General features: G+C 37.2%; 1 protein-coding gene across 8 annotated transcripts in view; it reads left to right on the top strand.

Annotated features, from left to right (window-relative positions):
• The window catches only part of NAALADL2 (N-acetylated alpha-linked acidic dipeptidase like 2), a 1576761-nt gene that overhangs the window by 1117267 nt on the left and 447078 nt on the right, over nucleotides 1-12416 (top strand). The window lies entirely within an intron of this gene.

The raw sequence follows: 12416 nt of genomic DNA, 5'->3' as shown, positions 1-12416 counted from the left end.
TGGGCTGCATCTTGTTTCTGCCTCCAGCCTCAGCATTAGACTACTAAAGGAGAGACTTTCTTTATATATTGTTAAATTTGTATCTAGTTGGCTGTGAAATTCAACTTTAGGGGTCCGTTTTTGTGTCCAGACCCAGAGGCTCAACTACCCATGTTTTATCTCATTTCTTTTCTCCTGACAACAAAAGCATAAAAAATATGTTTTGAAAAAGCCTAAAAAAAAAAAAAAAAAAAAAGACCCTGAATGCCTTCTGAATTGCCCTTTCTTAGGGACAGGTTTTTTAAAATTCTGTAGAATGAGAACCTCTTAAACTGATTATTGATCGAACATAGTAGGAACTATAGAAAATAATGCTAAGACTACGTCCTCAAAATAGGAAAGAAGTTGTTCTGGGGAAGCTTTTTGTTTAGCTTTTTCTATGTTCTAGTCTTAGCCCCAGATTTTGATAATGAGCTCTATTTGCTAAAATATGTAATTAACACTATACTAATAATTTTCTTGTAAGAAAAGTATCAGACATTGAAAAGATCAGACTTAAGTCCAGATTTAATTAACTGATTGGCTTATTCAATAAACAGTCAGAGTCCCTCCTATCTTAGTCTGTAGAAGGAGATCCTGATTGCCTCAAGTCTATCAGCTTATCACATCAACCATGTGGGTTGACAGCTGGGTCAAGGATGATGCAAATTTGGCCAAACAGAGACATGACTCAATCTCTGGACTTTGAGCAATGGCTAATTTTAATGGTAGAACTGAATAAGAAATCATATAGCTCTAGGATATTTTGGTCCTTTTGAGGACCTTGAGGGCATATTACCTGACAATGGAACCAAGGTGAGGAAGGGGTAGATGAATAATGTAAAGGGAGAGAGTGTGAGAAACAGACTACCTCTTGTCCACATAATTTGATGCCTAAATAAAGCCTTGTCTGAAGCGATAGCTACTGAATTAGCTGTATATATGTTGATACATTCCCTTTTTAATAGTCAACTTATTTGTTTGATTTTCAGTTACTTAGAAACAAAAGTCATGCAACTGATGTAAAACTTACACTAAAGTAAAGAATATTTGCATACATGAAACAGACTCAGCAAAGTGTAGTGAAGAGGATGTTATTTATATGGCAAATCCTGGGAGAACTAAGAAGATTGTATAAGGGATAGAAAAACAAGCAGAAGAAAAATTTCTTGCCCAAATATAAACAGATTTTTTGCATTGACTAAATAATTAGATATTGATGCCATTTAATTTCCCATGATCTTATTTTCTGTAAGTCTTACTCACTGATTATATATTGTCAGTCTTTGTCCTTGAGAGTCAATCAATAGCTGGGAATTTGAATTTTCATATATCAATCTGAGCTTGTCATTAAAAACCATGACTGCAATGAAAAAAAATTAGATGAGAAAGTATAAAATCCATTAGTATAATACAGAGTGGAAGCCTTAATGAATCATGTTAAAAGAAATATTTTAATATGTTTAAATTACTTTTGATAAATTGAAAAAAATGACTTACTATGATGCATAAAACTTAGTTTCATTAGTGTTAAATTTTCAACTAAGTAAGTTTGGATCATATATCTTCAGATAATATATCTTCACACATACACAAATGTATATAACTCCTATTTCTCTATTCACAATTTTATATGTTCTTTGTTCAAAATATTTTTATCAGAAGAATTTAATCTCTTCTGATAATGTTTATAATTCTTAATACTTAAAATGAATTTTGAATATCTATATTTCTAATTTGTTAAAGAAAGTATGTATTATTATCATTTCTTGAACAGAGAAAAAGATGTACTGAAAATATTATCTATAAACTTTGGTGATTTTACAATTTTTTGGCAAATAATACAAATTAGCTCTTGAGGAGACATCCACTAACAAAAAATGTTAGTAAAAATAAGTCTAGCATTGCTGTTTTTTACATCTGAGACTAATCATCCTGTTCAGTGTAGCCTCAGTGCTGCTGTATGTGAAAGATCCAGGAACACATTGTGCTATTTTGATTAAAAAAAAAAAAAGTCTGGAGCTGTGTGTGTGTGCGTATGTGTATATGTATGTGAAGTAGGCAATGGAGTAGTTTGGATGGGAATAGCTACCCACTCCAGTATTCTTGCCTGGAAAACGCCCTGGACAGAGGAACCTGGTGGGCTATAGTTCATGGGGTCACAAAGAATCGGACGTGACTGAGCGACTAACACTTTCACGTTGGATGTTATATGGTGTGGCTTGGCTTTTGGAGGCTTTGTAAAAGAGAATTTCCCAGTAGATCTGAAGTAAAAGAGAATTGAAAGCTTATTTTAGAGCAGCATGGGCTTTAATAACTTCTAGCCATCAACATGGAAGAAAATATCTAGAAAAACATGAGGAAAAATGTAATTTATTCAGACAACTCCTACAAAGCATTCATATAGGCATGATGGCCACTCTTCAAAATTCAGTGAGCTAGACTGCTGTAGGAAAGACTGATAGATCTTGTGACAGACGCAAGCTAGATGTTAGAATCACTAAGCTATACTGGTGATACCCCAATTTTATGCCTGTTCAAGCTGCCAGTTGCAGAGTGAACCTAGGAGTCTGAGCAGGAAGCTGACAACAGAGTAATCTATAGAACTAAAGATCAGCCTTCATGAGCTGCCAGTCTGAAGTCCTCAGACAAAAGGAAGAAAAAGCTTCAGAAATCACTTTGAAGGTCTGTTCATCAAGGGTCTTAAACAGAGTGAACATAGGTGGGAAACCTATTGTCCAAAGTCCACAGAAAGTACAGTCAATTCTCTGTTTCCCAGGGAGTACAGGTTGGGTTTACAGAGGGTGACACAGATCTGTCATTTAGCAGAACTTCTCGAGTTTCCAGCTTTCCATCCTGACAGCTTTGATTTTAGGAAATGATTTAGCTTGGATCCAGACTAGAGTTTTGTTTGGTTGTTTGCTGGGAAGACTTAAAGACAAGCTGAAATATACACTTTTAAACAAAATTCCTTTAACAAGTATTTTCCAACTTTTAATGTTTCTCAGCAATTTTTACAGGTTCTTGCATTCTTACCACATGTCACTTAAGTACATGTCACTCCTTCCAAATTATGGAAGTTCCAACTAAACTCTGTAGTTTATATATAAATCCATCAGAGCATACCCTACCTTTATATTTTAAAGATCATTTTTCATAATCCTTTTTTTCACAGTGGGGTGACCATTGTTATTTACTATTCTAGAAACTGCCAGAGATTCCTGAATGCCTTTCTGGGTCTATATCATGCCATTCCCTTCATGTGTCCACAGTTTCTCACCATTATTTTATTCAGTATTATCCACATATGTCTTACAAGTTGTAAAGCCACAGTATCCTCTAAAACTCCATATAAGCACCACCTCCTCTGTGGAGCGCCCTTTGGAATTCTACTCCAGTTGGAAGTGCCCTGACTCTCTCTGCTATGCTTTAGGAAGTTATTAATGTATGCTATGTAGTATGGGGATATCATACTTTTCTGAGGAAGAGATAAGCAATGTGAATTTTTGTTAGAATGTATTGTTTCTACTTTATTTCTATATGGTTTCAATTCTTTCAGGTTTCGTTTATAATCCAGTACATAATCAATGTCCCATGAGAATGTAAAAACAGTGTGTACTATATAAATGTCAGGTTTTAGACCAAGTATCTAAGATCATTCAAGTATTTTGTATCTTATTTTGAGCACTACAATCTCCCACAGTATCAATTTATTTATTTTACTTGTAGTTCTATTAATTTTTGATTTATATATTTTGTAGTCATTTCTTAGGTGTTTATAAATTCAAATATATCAAATATTCCAGGTTGGCTGAAACACTTACCAAATAAAGTTATCTTTATATCTAGAATGCAAGTCTTAAATTTGATTTGACCTGATACTAATTTAGCTACATTAGCTTTTTTATTTTTTTCAGTCAGCGTCTTTATGCTATATCATTTTTTAATTTCAACCTTTTTGTGTCTTTCTTTTTTTAGTATGCCTAAAATAAGCAAATAATTTGTATTTTATATGCAATCCAATCTTTTAACTGAAGCATCTAATCCATTATATTTAATGTGATTACCAATGTATTTATGCTTATATTTTTTACCTTGATTTGAATTTCTACTTTTTACCACATATTTTCCTTTTATTTTGTATCTCTTTTAGGTTTTAGGTTTTTCCATTATATTTTTTCCTCTACTATTTTAGAAGTTATCAATATTTTTGGTATTCTTTTAGAGTTACCCTAGTATTATTGCTTCTTGGGTATCTCCTCTACTGCTCTGCTCTATGGTAGCTCTCTTGGGAGGGAATGGGGAGAGCTGTCCTTTAGGGTTCCTGCTTCATGGAGGAAGAGTCTCTTTTTTGGAACTACTTTCTTCTCTACAGCTTGGACAGGCCCAGGGCATTTTCTTCTGACATTTGTAGCCCATAAAGCTTTCAAAATTAAAAAGTTCTCCAGGTTTAATAAATTTCCCTCAGCTTTATTACTTTACTTATCTTGGGTCCCATCACAACCTATATTTTCATCTAGTAATTCCTTACTTTCTTGCTAGAACTTAGACGGTAGTAACAAGATTTGTTACATATTTTATTCAGCATTTTAAATTATATTTAATGGGAGGGCTGGTCGGAATATCCTAGCCCACCATACCACTAGAAAAGGCACCCTTCTCTCATTTATTTCCTGACAACAAAAATGAATGACTCAGTGAATATACCCAAGTTGCTCAACATATAAATCAGGCTGTCATCAGGAAATCAATGATGCACTAAACTGTGCAATCCAAGGAAACTTAATTAGGGGCCTGTGGAGAATGAAAATGGAAACAGAAAAGGGATAGCTAGTTATTATTCCTCCTAAACCTAAAGTGAAGAAGTGAAGAAAAAGCAAGAGAGTTCCAGAAAAACATCTACTTCTGCTTTACAGACTATGCCAAAGCCTTTGACTGTGTGGATCACAACAAACTGTGGAAAATTCTTCAAGAGACGGGAATGCCAGACCATTTACCTGCCTCCTGAGAAATCCGTACTCAGGTCAAGAAACAACAGTTAGAACCAGACATGGAGCAAATGACTGGTTCCAAACTGGGAAAGGAATATGTCAAGGCTATATACTCTGGTTATTTAAATTCTATGCAGAGTATATCATGAGAAACATTGGGCTGGATGAAGCACAAGCTGGAATCAAGATTGCTGGGAGAAATATCAATAACTTCACATATGCAGATAACACCACCCTTATGGCAGAAAGTGAAGAGGAACTAAAGAGTCTTTATGAAAGTGAAAGAGGAGAGTGAAAAAGCTGGCTTAAAACTCAGCATTCATAAAGCAAAGATTATAGCATCTGGTTCCATCACTTCACAGCAAATAGTTGGGGAAACAAAGGAAACAATGGCAGACTTTATTTTCTTGGGATCCAAAATCACTGCAGATGATGACTGCAACCATGAAATTATAAGATGCTTGCTCCCTGAAAGAAAAGCTACGACAAACCTAGACAGCATATTAAGAAGCAGAGACATTGCTTTGCTGACAAAGGTCCATCTAGTCAAAGTTATGTTTTTGCCAGTAGTAGTCATGTATGGATGTAAGAGTTGGACCATAATGAAAGCTGAGTGCTGAAGAATTGAAGCCTTTGAACTATGATGTTGGAGAAGACTCTTAAGAGTCCCTTCAACTGCAAGGATATCAAACCAGTCCGTCCTAAAGGAAATCAGTCCTGAATATTCATTGAAAGGACAGATGTTGAAGCTGAAGCTCCAATACTTTGGCCACCTGATGCAAAGAACTGACTCATTGGAAAAGACCCTGATGCTGGGAAAGATTGAAGGCAGGAGGAGAAGAGGATGACAGAGGATGAGATGGTTGGATGGCATCACCGACTGGATGGAAATGAGGTTGCACAAGATCTGGGAGTTGGTGATGGACTTGGAAGACTGGCATGCTGCAGTCCATGGGGTCGCAAAGAGTCATACGTGACTGAGAAATTGAACTGAAATGAAACATGAAGTGGCAAAAGAAGAAAGTAGTTACAGGAACTGGCAAGTCTTTGAGCTTTAGGAGAGGCTGGTCTGTTAAAGCTGTGGATTTCATCTACAGATATACAGTCACTGCCAGCAAGTGACCAGTCAGAAAAGGTGATGGAAAATAATCTTTCTCTCACCTAAGCTGCTGATCATTTGTTGATGTCTTCCATTTGCTAAACTCAACTTGGAGCCAAGTGTAAAGGAGCCAGGTAGATGTACTCTATAGAGATTAGCCTCCTGGGTCAGAGATCTGGTTAAAGGATGAACACAGATCTGGAAAGACAAATGGAAAATGTGCAGCATGGAGTATTATAGATGACTAGCCCGCTGACTAACATGATGACTTGTGACATGTAGACTGTTCAGGCTGAAAAATGTATACACATGTGTTAGTTTTCACTCTTAGATACAAAGAAGGTAAAAGATATTTTTCCTGGTGTTTCAGTTCAGTTTAATCGCTCAGTTGTGTCCAACTCTTTGCAACCCCATGGACTACAGCATGCCAGGCCTCCCTGTCCCTCACCAACTCCTGGAGTTTACTCAAACTCATGTCCATTGAGTCAGTGATGCTATCCAGCCATCTCATCCTCTGTTGTCCCCTTCTCCTTTTCCCTTCAATCTTTCCCAGCATCAGGGTCTTTTCAAATGAGTCAGCTCTTCACATCAGGTGGCCAAAGTATTGGAGTTTCAGCTTCAACATCAGTCCTTCCAATGAACACTCAGGACTGATTTCCTTTAGGATGGACTGGTTGGATCTCCTTGCAGTTGAAGGGATTCTCAAGAGTCTTTTCCAACACCACAGTTCAAAAGCATCAATTCTTCAGTGCTCAGCTTTCTTTATAGTCCAACTCTCACATCCATTCATGACTACTTGAAAAACCATAGCCTTGACTAGACAGATCTTTGTTGGCAAAGTAATGTCTCTGCTTTTTAATATGCTGTCTAGGTTGGTCATAACTTTCCTTTCAAGGAGTAATTGTCTTTTAATTTCATGGTTGCAGTCACCATCTGCAGTGATTTTGGAGCCCCCCAAAATAAACTCTGCCACTGTTTCCACTGTTTCCCCATCTATTTGCCATGATGTAATGGGACCAGATGCCATGATCTTAGTTTTCTGAATGTTGAGCTTTAAGCCAATTTTTTCACTCTCCTCTTTCACTTTCATCAAGAGGCTCTTTAGTTCTTCTTTGTTTTCTGCCATAAGGGGGGTGTCATCTGCATATCTGAGGTTATTGATATTTCTCCCAGCAATCTTGATTCTAGCTTGTGCTTCATCCAGCCCAGTGATTCTCATGATGTACTCTGCATATAAGTTAAATAAGCAGGGTGACAATATACAGGCTTGATGTACTCCTTTTCCTATTTGGAACCAGTCTGTTGTTCCATGTCCAGTTCTAACTGTTGCTTCCTGACATGCATACTGATTTCTCAAGAGGTTCCTGGTATTTACATTCTTCAAAATATTTTCCAATTTAGATACTTTTGCTACTTAGAAGAATAATATTTATTTAAACTTTAATTTTTTTTTCCAAATGCATGCAAGCTCACAAGAGTAAATACATACATGGATTTATCTGTCTTTATGTGTTCACTAAAGACATGGGTTAGCTACTATTGCCTAAAAGTGTATGGTAAAAGAGACCAAGCAAATAGTTCCTGTTTAATATCTTTTTGCCAGTCTCACTTTTTCAGAACCAAACTTTTATAGTACTAAAACATATTTTGGGAGTTTTCATGCATATTTTTTTCTTTTCAAATGTGATCTCTGTTATTACAATATGGTTACTATTTACTCAGTTAGAAAATAGATAAGCAAAAATATGCAAACATATTACATTCTGTGTTAGTCATTTTAGGCTTCTGTAATAAGATACCACAGACTGAATGTATTAGACAACAGACATTTATTTTCTCACAGTTCTAGAGCTAGTAAGTCCCAACTCAAAGTGCAAGAGAATTAGGATTCTGGTCAGAGTTCTCTCCCTGGCTAATAGAGGACTTCCTTCTCTCTGAGTCCTCACATGGCCTTTCCTCTGTGTACACACGGAGAGAGTAACAGATCTCTTATGTCTCTCCCTTTTCCTTTAAGACCACCAATCCAATGAGATTAGGGTACCATTCTTAAGATCTCTCTTAACTTCAATGTTCTCTTTAAAGGTTCTGTTTCCTTCCTTTTCAATACAGCCAGATTGGAGTTGAGGGCTTCAACATATGAATTTTAAGGGATACAGTTTAATATAGAACAGATTCCTAATACCCAATAATTATAACTATCAATACCTTCCTATAAATTTATCTAGATTTATATATAAATATGTTATATAATGCGCTAAAGCACAGGCAGCTGCGACAGGCACGCTAAAGCACAGGCGGCTGCGATGGGCGCCCGCGCAGCCAAGAGGAGCTACCCCACGTCGGAGGTCTGGGGCAGAAGCCGGGAGGACCAAAGAATGCTCAAACTACCGCACAACTGCACTCCTCTCACACGCTAGTAAAGTAATGCTTAAAATTCTCCAAGCCAGGCTTCAGCAATATGTGAACCGTGAACTTCCTGATGTTCAAGCTGGTTTTAGAAAAGGCAGAGGAACCAGAGATCAAATTGCCAACATCTGCTGGATCATGGAAAAAGCAAGAGAGTTCCAGAAAAACATCTATTTCTGCTTTATTGACTATGCCAAACCCTTGGACTATGTGGATCACAATAAACTGTGGAAAATTCTGAAAGAGATGGGAATACCAGACCACCTGACCTGCCTCTTGAGAAACCTATATGAAGGTCAGGAAGCAACAGTTAGAACTGGACATGGAACAACAGACTGGTTCCAAAAAGGAAAAGGAGTTCGTCAAGGCTGTATATTGTCACCCTGTTTTTTTTAACTTATATGCAGAGTACATCATGAGAAATGCTAGACTGGAAGAAACACATGCTAGACTGGAAGAAGCTGGAATCAAGATTGCCGGGAGAAATATCAATAACCTCAGATATGCAGATGATACCACCCTTATGGCAGAAAGTGAAGAGGAACTAAAAAGCCTCTTGATGAAAGTGAAAGTGGAGAGTGAAAAGTTGGCTTCAAGCTCAACATTCAGAAAACGAAGATCATGGCATCTGGTCCCATCACTTCATGGGAAATAGATGGGGAAACAGGGGAAACAGTGTCAGACTTTATTTTGGGGGCTCCAAAATCACTGCAGATGGTGACTGCAGCCATGAAATTAAAAGACGCTTACTCCTTGGAAGGAAAGTTATGACCAACCTAAATAGCATATTCAAAAGCAGAGACAATACTTTGCCAACAAAGGTTCATCTAGTCAAGGCTATGGTTTTTCCGGTGGTCATGTCTGGATGTGAGAGTTGGACTGTGAAGAAAGCTGAGCACCAAAGAATTGATGCTTTTGAAGTGTGGTGTTGGAGAAGACTCTTGAGAGTCCCTTGGACTGCAAGGAGATCCAACCAGTCCATTCTAAAGGAGATCAGCCCTGGGATATCTTTGGAAGGAATGATGCTACAGCTGAAACTCCAGTACTTTGGCCACCTCATGCGAAGAGTTGACTCATTGGAAAAGACTCTGATGCTGGGAGGGATTGGGGGCAAGAGGAGGAGGGGACAACAGAGGATGAGATGGCTGGATGGCATCACTGACTCAATGGACATGAGTCTGAGTGAACTCCGGAGTTGGTGATGGACAGGGAAGCCTGGCATGCTGCGATTCATGTGGTCGCAAAGAGTCTGACACGACTGAGCGACTGATCTGATCTGATCTGATGTTATATAACCAAATGAGATCATACCGTACACTATGGAATTTATTTTGAAAATTAAATATCTCTACTTTATCATGATATTAAATTTAATCTTTCTTAATATACAGACTATATTAAGTTTTACTAATCACCCTAGTCTTTGTATAGTGAGTTTATCCAAACCAATATCCAGTCTAGACCTAAAAATCATATTTCTTGTAATGCAGTATGATCCTCCTTTTCTTCTTTTTACACTCACTTTGTGAGACCAAGTCACTTGTTCTTCATGAGTCTTATCATCTTGATTGTGGGATGCTTCTTTGTGATTTGTATTCAACTAATTCTTCTAATTCCTGTAACCCTGAAATTAATTCTTAGGGTTTATAATAGAACACTCAGTGTGTTTAGAAAAAAAAAAAAATTAAGTACATTTTTTTGAGGCCGATGTTTTTTATCAGTATCCAAGATATGGTAATGCAAGTCCCATTGATTCATGTGAGGTGAGTCATGAGGGACAGAGTTGAGTCCTAAGACTGGAATTACCCTTTTGCATAAGCCTGCACTTACTGAAGTATCTTTGAAATTCAATTTCTGAGAAAATTTCAATGTGATAGGAAGAACAGGGTGTTTGGGACAGGTCCAATTATCAGTTTGTATATGTTAGTGTGGATATTCTAGTTGCTTGGTGCCAATCCTTTCTGATTTGTCAGTGTATGCTACATCAATTGATAAACATTTAAAATAAGACTTTTAGTCTAGAACATATAATATCCAGTCACTTGTGTCAGTTCAAAAATACCCTTGACAACAGGAAAACCCCATGTAAAAAAAATGGAACACCCACATGGGTATGGTATATATTGTAATTGTATATAATCCAGAGCATTTTATACTCAGATAGAAAGAGAAGCAGTTGGTATTTAGGAAGAATTTTAGAAGATTACAAAGTCTCAGTCATCAAAACTGTGATTCTAGAGCAGATTCCATTTCTTGGGATGCAAGAAAATTGAAAAAATAATTCAGAGCCCAATCCACGAAATTCTAAATCCTAGTAGCCAAGAATGAGACAAATATCTGACTAAAATTAGGAACTCTAGGAAGAACTTTATCTTGGAAACAAACAAATGGTTAATCATTGCAGCTGGAACTCAAGAGTTAGCAGCAATTGTTAGTGCTTAAATCTCTCTAAATGATGTTGGAGTTTTTCCTAGGTGCCGGGTAAGCTTACAGTGCAGGTGGAGATGAAGCTTTGTTAGCTATTGGGGAAGAAGATGACTGAGAATCCGTTCATAACAGCAACAAAAATGCAAGACAGAATTATCACTGGAATATAGTTTCTGAAGCAGATAATTTTTCCTGCAACATGATTAAATTAAAGACTGGAGAGAGGCAGCTGCTTTTATGTCTTTTAGCTCTGACATTCCTCACCCTATTTGAATACAAATGTTCTCTCAGTGGAACACATTTTTGTCATCTTGAAATCTTTTGAACTTCACATATCAAATGTAAAGCTGCCATCCAGCTATGGAATATGAAAGACAGAAAACATTTAGTAAACGTGAGCTGAAAATGTTACCCTAAAGTAGTAAGGCACACACATATCTATATGCTCTGACTTTTCAAGTAACGAACTGCATCTAAAGGTTCCCCAGGATTTTCTAATTTCAAAAGTATTTTTATTATTTTGAAATACATTCAAACTTATAGAAAAGTTGCAAGAATAGCACAAAGAAAGTTCTTCCTCACCTACCTACAGGGAGGCTCCTGCTGCTGCTAAGTCGCTTCAGTGGTGTCCAATTCTTAGCAACCCCATGGATTGTAGCCTACCAGGCTCCTCTGTCCATGGGATTTTCCAGGCAAGAGTACTGGAATGGGTTGCCATTTCCTTCTCCAACAAGTAGGCTATAGAATGACAAACAATTGCATCTGAATTCTCTCATGATGACATTCTCTCCTGTACTAACAGCAGTACCGCTGCAAACAGGAATTAAACTTTGATGCATTTCTACATGCACTCCAAGGTCCCATTCAGTTTTTGACAATTGTCCCACCAGTGTCCTAAATATCAAATAGCTCTAAACTAGTTTCATGTCTTGAAGTTATCAAGTCTCAAATTTCCTTCAATCTGGAATAGTTTCTCCTTTTTCTTTTTTTCATTACTTTATCTCCTTTAAAGCTTAAGTGCCAGTTATCTTCAGAGTGTTCCCCAGTCTGGGTTTATCTGATGTTTCTTGTGAATAAGTTCAGGCTCTGAATCATTGGCAGTAATGTTATGGAAGCGCGACTGTGTTTTTCTCATAGCTCATATTAATTTGTTCCATAACTGATAAAGCTACCTTTAATCACTTGATTAAGGTGGTGCCCACTAGATCTCATCAAAGTTACTCTTTATTCTTTGTTTAAAGTAATCAGTAAGTGTTTGAAATCACACATATATCTTACCCCCAACATTTCTACCTTCATCTACTAGTTTCAATGTTCATTGATGTTTCCTGCCCAACTAGTCATTGCCAAGATACTAAGGGTTACCTTCTAAGTCCACATTCCTTCCATTCTTACCAGTTGGCATTCTCCTTTAAAGAGAGCTTTCTTGGTCCTTCCCTGACAGTCCAAGGGTTAAGATTCCACCTCCCTAACTG

This window comes from Bos javanicus, chromosome 1 (assembly GCF_032452875.1).
Source record: "Bos javanicus breed banteng chromosome 1, ARS-OSU_banteng_1.0, whole genome shotgun sequence".
In the NCBI taxonomy this organism is placed as follows: Eukaryota; Metazoa; Chordata; class Mammalia; order Artiodactyla; family Bovidae; genus Bos; species Bos javanicus.
This window is presented reverse-complemented; position numbering and strand designations above follow the sequence as displayed.